Genomic DNA, 9216 nt, shown 5'->3' on the forward strand with positions numbered 1-9216 from the left:
CCCTGTGCAGGAAATCTCCCTCTCCACTGCTGTCGGAGAAACCCACTCCTTCCTGCCTCAGCCCGGGAAGTCTTGCTTGACCTCAGACTCCTGCAAGCCCTTGGTCACCCTTGAGAAGTGACCAGGGTTCATCCCATTGACATGCAGAACTGTGGAAGAGACATGCAGAGAGGCTGTTTCCTTTTTCACTGGAAAGATAAACTGCTCTGGCACAGCATCACAAGCTGCCCCCTCTCCTCAGGCTGTGCCCTGTGCCCAGCTGGTGCAAAAAACCCCAGGGAAAGACGCCAGAGGAGATGTGAAAGTTACTGCTGCTTTGAGCAGCACAAAAAGGAAAGAAACACTGAGCCTCCTGGTTTGACACACAACATGCTGGATCCATGGCTGTTATACAGCCCCTTTCTGGATCCTTACCAGCACAAAGCAGCTGCCTCTGCTGGCCTCTCTGGCCCAGTGAGCTCTTGTCCAGTTTGTGGAGGGTCCCTTGATGACTGAAGGGGCAGCACCAGTGCTGATGTCACAGCCACCTCCAGTGCCATGGGCAATGGGATGGCTTTCCTAGTCCCTAGAGGTTGTCCTAAGTCACATCAGAGGCATAGTGACTTTCTCCTGTCTTCCTGGGAACAGAAGTACCTATGTTTGGCATTCTGGAGGAAGGTGGAGTTATGGGTGCAGGTGCTCTATCAGTTTGTGCTTGCCATGGGTTGCAATGGCTGCGTGGGCTGTTTTCCATTCTTGGCAGAGGGCACCCACCCCAAATAAATGCCTCCTAGCCAGCAGCTTCTGAAGGACATGCTCAAATCTCTCTAGGCTTGACCCAGCAAAGAACAGGCAATGTCTGCTGACTTTTTAGGCTCTCACACAGTCCTATCTAATTCTCTGTTATCCTTTTTTCCTGGCTGTTGGCCATTCTGGCATGGGCAAGCTCTCAGCTTTGGGACCTTAGCAGTCCTCTGATACTTCAGGCCAGATTTCTCACTCTTTTGGTGTGTCTCTGCCAGCCATGAGTCATGTTCTCCACTGCACAGACAGGTCTCCTGCCTTGCTCTGCAGCCAAGAATCACCTGTGTGAATGAGCAGTGAGAGAGCTGGGAGAGGGGTGGAGCACAACTCCCTTCATCCTCTCCTGGGCAGGCTGAATGACTTTTGACACACATCTTAAAGCTTCTTGGCCCATTGCTTGGTTAAACCTGCAAATGGCCTCTGTTCCTCTTGAATAAACTCTCTGACTCATTGACTTCATCATCTGCTCACACCATGGACATTAAGACACATTTTTGACTGCCCCCGACTTTCACACTGTCCTGGCACTGACCAGGTTTTTAGGAGCTCTGTGTGCCACATACAGCAAATCCACAGCGTCAGAATTAATTGTTCCTGACATTATTCCTTTTGTCTCAAAGCCTGCTGGCTTTGCTTCCAAGCCTTGGCTTTTCCTTGGATTGTGCTTGGCAGGTGCTGGAAGGTGCTTTGTGGATGAGAGCAGGAGCATCCTGTACAGCTTCGCTTTTCTCTGGGGAATGCTGAACCACTAAAACCAATTTATTCTGTAACTCTAGGTAGTCTCTACACTGGAAATTTGGAAAGGCTGTGGTTTGCAGAGAGATTTGACTGTCCTCCTGATGGTCTGATCATTTACAGGAGAGCACAAGAGCTTTTCCATGGCCAGGGCTGAGCAGCACCATGTCTTCCTGAGGAAGAAAGGAAAATTTGCCTTCAAGAACTAGCGGGTAAGACCTGATCTGAGAATTCATGTCCCAGTGATGAAATAAACCATTGTGCAGCAAAGAATAGTACACAATGTAAGCACTCAGGAAAGAAGAAAATAATTTTTTCCTGATTTCTAGTGTCTTCCTGACTTGTGAGCACCCTTCCTTACTCACACATGTCAGCAGAACACCACGGAGATATATTTCTATGAAAATCCATTTGTCTTCACAGCTATCTATAGCATTTCTTTCCATGCCCTTAGCTCCTGTGGCTGTGGGTTCAGGTTGCCTGTTTGGTTCCAGCGCCTGGAGCATCCCTGTGCAAAGGGACAGCATCAGCATCCCTGTGTCCAAAGGACATCAAAATAAAGAGCCATCATGGGATCAGAATGGGAGCTTGGATGTTTTGGGAGCACATGGGGAGCCTTGAGCATTGCAGCATCCTTTTCTGGGGCGCTGCTGGCAGGGAAGGGGGTCCCCCCACGGGCCTCCCTGCAGACGAGGGCCCCCGCTCAGAAAGAAGTGGCGGCACATCAGTATGCAGGAGTGGTCGCTGCTCGCCAATAAATTAGCATAAACCACTCTAGGAGGTAAATAGACATACAAGGCGCCAGTGTGTGCAGCGTGGGCTGTGGCTTTGTCTCAGCCCCACTATTGTCACGGCCCCTGCTGCACACTGACCGAGTGGGGCCGGTGTGGTGGGCTCTTACACTTTTGACTGCTGGATAAAAGGGGGGAACATAAAGAGAGGGGAGAACTTTTTTTCGGGGTTTTTTATAAGTCCAGACGAAGTTACAGACGTCTGTTAAACGTCAATTACAGCTGAATAAAGACGTCTGCTTGAGGCTTAGTTATGGCTCCTTTCAGCCACCGAGATTTTTCCAGGGCTGGTCCGGGATGCCTTCGGCAACCTAATTTGGAGATTGTAACTCTATAAACAGGCTCTAGCATTAATCAAGGCTGGTGAAAATGCAAATGATGGCATGGAGGGGGCTTGGGGACGGGATGGGGTCCTGTGCCTTGCAACTCAGGGCAGGGAGTAAAAAGAGGGATGCAAAGAGGAGGAAGAAAGGGGCCACGCAGAGGAGTAGGGATCCATAAATAGAGAGCTTGGTGACTTTCCTCATGGTGCCCTGGGAATCTGGTCCCGTCAAGACTCATCTGTATCTGACTCTGCTTCCCACTGATTAAACCTTGTGGTGCTCCTGGTCATAAAAGCCTGGTTGCCAATGTTTTTCCCAGACCAAAGCCAAAACAGCAAAAAAACAGGCATTTAATGCTTTAAAATGCTGGAGGATCACTGGCTGTTTTGGAGCACCCAGACTATATGAGAGATGATGTCAGGACAGTTCGGAGGCTGCAAGGAGCGATTCCTTTTGGAAGAGCAACTCATGCTCTCCGATCTCCCTGATGTTTATTATGTGGCCTGTTGATGTTGTTTCTGTTTTGTCATGGGAAAAAGGCCTCTGAGCTCTAGCTGGGTGAGGGGGGAATGAAGCCCCTGGTCAGTGTTGTCCATGCCATTAAAAGACATACTGGTGACCACAGAGATAAAAACACACTTCAGACAGGACAAGGTACATAAGGACCTTCTTCCCTCTAGGGTACATCCTTGTCAGGAGGCCAAGAGTGGAGGGATGGAACTTGCCTTAGCCTCATTGGCAACATTGTCATGTGCCCTGGGATGGGTCAGTACCTGGTGGGCAAAACCATGTCCTATCATCCAGCTGTTTCCTAGCTAGATGTTGCAACCCACAATATAAGGAATAAGCCTGAAAATCAGAGTGGAAACAGTGCAGATGCTGAAGGCTTGCTGTCTGATGTGTGCTGTGGAGGAAGCTCACTCTTCACTCCCCCAGACTACAGAGCATCCTTCCCATGTTCTGCCCTGGGGCCCAACACTGTGCTGGCCCAATGTGCCATGCAGTGACTGTGGGATGGATAGTCCAGAAGAGCTCCAATCTCCGTCCTTCCCCCAGATCTTCTGGGAATCTTCTGTTTTGGAAACATTTGAGAGGAGAAGTGAGTATTTTAGGGGTGACAGTAGCACAGGAAGCCCCTTTCCATTCCACTCCCTTAGGAAAGCATATTCTCCTCTTATTTCTATTCTTTGGGGAGTATTCTCTCCCCATCTTAACTCCACTTCTTTTATTCTCTGTCACTCCCTCTCCCCCATCTCATAAGACCACACACTTTCCTGTCTTCTCTCTGTCTCCATATCAGAAAAATTAAAAATCAGGCAGAGAGGCACAGAAACTCCAGAGTCCCTTCTCTGATTTCTTGGAGAAACTCTTGTCCATTTTCAAGAGACCCAGACCACCAGGTTCTTCCTTGGCTCATGGAGATGGAGGTTGCAGTCCCATTTATCTCACAGACCTGCCATGGGACTGGCTTGAGCAGTTGACAGAAAGGGGGATTTATTGCAGAGCACTGAAACAGAAATGCAGATCCCAGGTCCTTCCCCTTTGGATGATGATTTGGAAGGAGCCTGCCCCTCCCAAACCATTATCCTGACCCTGCTGGGGACTCAAAACTAATGCAATTTCCCCAGTTTTTTTTCCATCCACCCATGGCTTCATAGAAATGGGCTGAAAAACCACCAGCATGCTTCTGGAAAACCCCTGAAGGATACCCTCCAACTCAAAGAGAATCTACAGGATGGATTTAGGCCAGAAGACATTCTTTTGATTATGATCTATACACAGCTGAGCAGTTTTCTTGATGAAACATCCTGAGAAATCTGTAGTTGGTCCTGGGGAAGTGTGAATGAGGTGCTGTGCCAAGGCTGTGGAAACCCCTTGCAGGAAAGTGGCACATGTTCATGGGTTCTTTTGCAGGATTTGATTTTTTTTGCAGCAGGATGTGGTTCAGAGTAAAGACAAGGGAAGGACAGGATGGTGCAACCTGGTAGGGCTGCAAAGACTGTCTTAGGCAGAGATGCAGAACAGGCATCTGGTTGTTATGGGCTGAACTGGGATTGGTGGCTCTCCAAAGCTGATGTTACCATTCAGTCACGTCCTTTCCCCTTTCCCCTGGGAAGAGGGGTACTGGCAAATTTTTGGGGAGTTTACAGCAATTCCAAGGAAAGGAAGGTCAGACCTTGCTGGTTTCTCACTTGCTGACACTGAGCCCAGAAACCAACAGAGACAACAGAAAAAGAAGGGGTGGAGGTGGGAAAGAGGATGAAGATAAGAGGATGATAAAGGGGGATGTGAATCAGGACACAGAGCCAGCCCGGCGGACAACGCCCAGGGCTTCCCGAAAAAAATGGAGGATGGGGTGGACCAGCGACAGCTGGAAGATTTAATTGCTCCTCTCCACAGACCTGTTCGGCTCCCTCCCTCTCAGATCTGCATTTCAATATGAGAGCAGCAGTAAGTGGGATGCCGCTGGAAGGGGTTAGAATGATTAATCATTTAAAAAGCAAGATCTTAATTACAGGGTGCAATTTTTGCTATTTAAGGAGTCCATTAGTTTCCAGAAAGGAAAAAATACATACATATATATATGTGTGTGTATATATATATATACTGCAGGTTATTCTCCTTTTGAAGAAAATGAGAAGTGGGGGGAAAGCGGGGGGGCCGCAGCACCCAGGCTGGCGTGGCCGCCCCTGCCTGGGCGAGGGCGTTGGTGTGCGAGGATGGCGAGGGGGAGGTGGTGTCATTTGTTCCCCGAGTGATATTTTTGAAGGGTGCTGGCTGCGAGCGTTCGCCGCGCTCAACCACGCGTTGGCACAATCTGTGCCGGAGCAGGCAGACGGCTTGTGCTTGTGCTTGTGCTCAGCCTCCCCCGGCACGGCTCCTCCTCCGCCGGGAGCCAGGGGAGGACTCGGCCGCTGTCAGCACCGCTGACCCCTCGGCCAGAATAGCTCCCAAAGGATGTTTTGGGGGGTAATTGCCGTGATAACATCTTGTCTGCTGGGAGCCAGGTTGAAACCTCGGAGGGCTCGTCTTGCCCGCGGCTGGGGCAGCTCGGATCGTGCTGGGGGGCTACAGAGAGCCATGGGCCGCAGTGCCACCCCCGATGGGTGACACGGGGCATCGGGGCACAAGGGGACACCAGCTCAACTGGTGCCGGCACCGGCGGCTGCGGGCTCGGCCCCGTCTCACCCCGCGCCGCAGCCTGGAGGGAGGTGACGGGGGTTAATCGCCCACCGCCTCCCCTCTGACCCCTCTGTGGGTTTTTCTCTTGTATGGTCATTTAGCCGTCCCCTGACACAAAAGGGAGCGATTAAACACAGCTCAGGCCCTTCATGCTTTAGTGGATTAATTTGCTGATCCCCCACGGATTAAAGGTCTCGACAGGATCAGCGGGAGCAGCGGGGCAGACCCCGGCGGGAGGAGGCCAGTGATAGTCCCGGGCAAGCTCCAGCCCGCAGCAATCCCCCTCTCCGGGGACCTCGCGGTGTCACCGAGCCATGTCAGGGTTCAAGGCATCGGAAGCTCGCCTAAATAGCGCATCCCCAGCCCTCCTGCTCGCTTTGCCGACAGCCGAGCGATGCAGTCGCTGTCGGCCCGCTCGCTCCAGAGAGCAGAGCCGGGTCCCGGGTCCCAGCAAAGGTGAACGGGACAAGCGTGAAGGGCTGTTCCGAGGAAAAGGGGGAGCAGTGTTGGTTTTGGGGGGCTGCACGCCAATGAGGGGGGAGCGTGGTTACCCTCCCCAGGCCTGCGGGAAGCAGAGATTGCATCTGGCTTTAATTACTCCCTCTCTACATATCAGATGCTCGTGCACCTTCTGCACATGAATGCTGATTAATTGCAGGGTTAGGCTCCGAGGCAGGCCGGACCACATTATTTCTGATGTTTGCTCTTTTCACGAGGAGAATAAATGCCATGAATCCACAGTAATCAGTGGCTTTTAGCTTGTCACTCTTATGACACTCTTTACTTAGACCAGGAAATGGCAAATGTGGTGGAAATAAGAACTTTATTATCTTTTTTTTTTTCTCTCTTTTCTCCCAAAAGGGAGGTGTGTGGTGAGGAGGGGGAAGAAGGTGGTAGGGGCATCTCGCGGGAGAGGGAGAAAGCAGCTCCATTTTCCCTGTTCCTGAGGAGCTGAGCTTCACCCTGTTCAGTGAGGGAGAGAGAAAAAGCAGCAGCATCTTCTTTTGAAAGGAGGCTCGGGTGGCACATCAGACTGGGGCTGTCCTGGAGCAGTGGTGGCATCCTGGGGACAGCAGAGCTAAAAGGCACAGGGATCTCTGCTACCCTCTGTAGCATCTGTGGCCTTGCCTGAAATGCAGAGCTTGGGCGTGCACGGTACAGCCGCATCCGGGCACTGATACCCACGTGCGCTGCATCCAGCCCCGGAGACATCCTACTGCCTAATCAGAAAGAAACAAGGCTGGGGAGAAACCCAGAAGAATCATCATAGAAATGTTTGGGTTGGAAGGGGCCTTAAAGATCATCTAGTTCCAACCACCTCGTTCCAAGGATGCTTAGTCTCCTGGCAGGGGATGAGCTCTGGGAGAGAAGCTGCAGCACCCACAGCATCTCCCAACGCTCACCCTTTGCCTTCCCTGGCCTGCAAGCCCCGTTCTCCTCCCAGCAGAGCCCCATCGGCTCAGGTGGGAAACCCTTTCACCGCCTCCCTCAATGCCCTGCTACCGATCTCATTGCCACCGCTTAGCTCAGTGCGAGGGCAGCCCTCGCCTTTTCAGCAGCGAACATCTGGCGTGCGGCGGGCGCCTGGCCACGGCCGCCCCGGCCCCCTCCCCGCGCCGCCCCGCCGGGGTTGCCCGCAATTAGACAGCCCTGAGCCCCTGGCCGCGGCCCCGCTCAGGTGAGCACCCGGTTCCGAGGATGGAGGTGTAATTAAGGTTAATCAGGGGGCCGGGGATCAGGGCGGTGGTGGGGAGACCCAGTGAGCCTAATGGCGGCCGTAATTAGGCAGCTGTGGAGAAGCGGTTAATGAAGACGGCAACCGTTAATAAAGCTCTTCCTGAGCAGCCTTCTGGCCCGGGTAATTGAGGGATTTGCAAGTGCCATCTCCCCCTTAACCCTGTAATGAGCAGACCCGTGGCAGCCCGCGTTAACCCTTCCGGGGACGGCGGCGGTGACAGCGGGGCCGTTTGCCGCTCTGCGGGGCCGTGCCAGCAGGGCTATGGTCGTGAGATGTGGGTGTGAGCATCTTCCCTTGCCACCGGGTCCCCAGGGCTCCTTCTGCCCCGTGGCTTCCCCGGGAGCCCTTTGAGCCACGCTCAAAGCGGCTGGCAGAGACTTTTCTCGCAGATGCTGTGGTTTCCCACGCCTGCCTCGGCATTATGCAATCCCCCCCAGCCCTCACCGCCCCCCCGGCCCCACCACCCACCAGCGCCGGGATGTCATCATCAGCCCAGGCCCTGGGAACCCACATTGTTAGCTTAGTAAATAGAGAAATCCCCACTCAAGCATTGCAAATGAGGGCAGAGGGGGAGCCGGGGAACCGCGCCGGCGGGCCGCAGGGTCTCTCCCCTCTCTCTCTCTCTCTTTGAGTTGTCAGATGAATTCAGTGGTTAACAAAGAGCAAGGGAGGGAGCTGAGCTGCTGTCGCAGCTGGGCAGGGCGGTAAGAGGAGGCAGGACTGCAATGCCACCACTCCAGTGAGCAGCCTCAGCCCTGCGATACCTGCTGCAGGTGGGCAGGAGCCCGGCGTATCCCCAGAGCTGGGCTTGCCAAAGACCTGAGCATTAGTAACTCTGCACCCTGAGGCTTGTACTGCAACAGGAGTGACAGCCAGGGAAAAGCAGGGGGGCTGGGGACACATCCCATCCTTGCTTTGCTTCTCTGCTGCTAGTTGTACTTGCACGGATGCAATTCCCCAGGGAATCCTGGGACCTTGCTGAGGTGTGGGGACCCACCATACCAAAATGCTTGTGAGCATCCTGAATGTGTCAGCAAGGAAGTGAGGCAGATCAAAAGACACTGAAATGCTTTTATTTTCATCTGAAATAAAAAGAAGCACAACAGAGCTGCTTTTATAGAGCCACGGTTCTGCTTTTCTGAGTGGAGCTCTCAGCTCTGGCAGCAGTGATGCTACTTAGTCGGTAGCACAGCAAAGCCTCTCTTGGCCCTACCAGGAGTTTTCCTTCACCTCTCACCAGGGATCCTCCTGTTTCCCTCCAGCTCTGGGTTTCTGTATGCACGGTGAGGTGTTGAGAAGGGTTCACAGCCCCCTTTGCAAGGCGCACAAGGGCTGAGAGCTGCTGAGCGAGTACATCCCACTTGGCACTTGGAGCCAGACTCCATGCTTAAACTGCTGCCTATTGACTCTGCCCTGCAGCAGACAAGGCAACTGGGAGTCTTTAAAATCTTTATTAAGATGTGGAGGTATGGGTTCTCTGCTCTGCCAGTTGCCTTAGTCTAGAGCCAGAAAAGGTCACAGACTTTCTGGCACTGTGAGCAGTAATGTGTGAGCAGTTCCTGGTGTAAGCAGAGCTTGAGGTCCCACTCCCCTCCAGAGTGCCCACAGAGCTGCTGTCCACAGGAATGCCAAGGGTGGGCACAGCCAGAGGGTCAGGAGGAGC

This window comes from Sturnus vulgaris, chromosome 13, assembly GCF_052056855.1.
Source record: "Sturnus vulgaris isolate bStuVul1 chromosome 13, bStuVul1.hap1, whole genome shotgun sequence".
NCBI lineage: Eukaryota > Metazoa > Chordata > Aves > Passeriformes > Sturnidae > Sturnus > Sturnus vulgaris.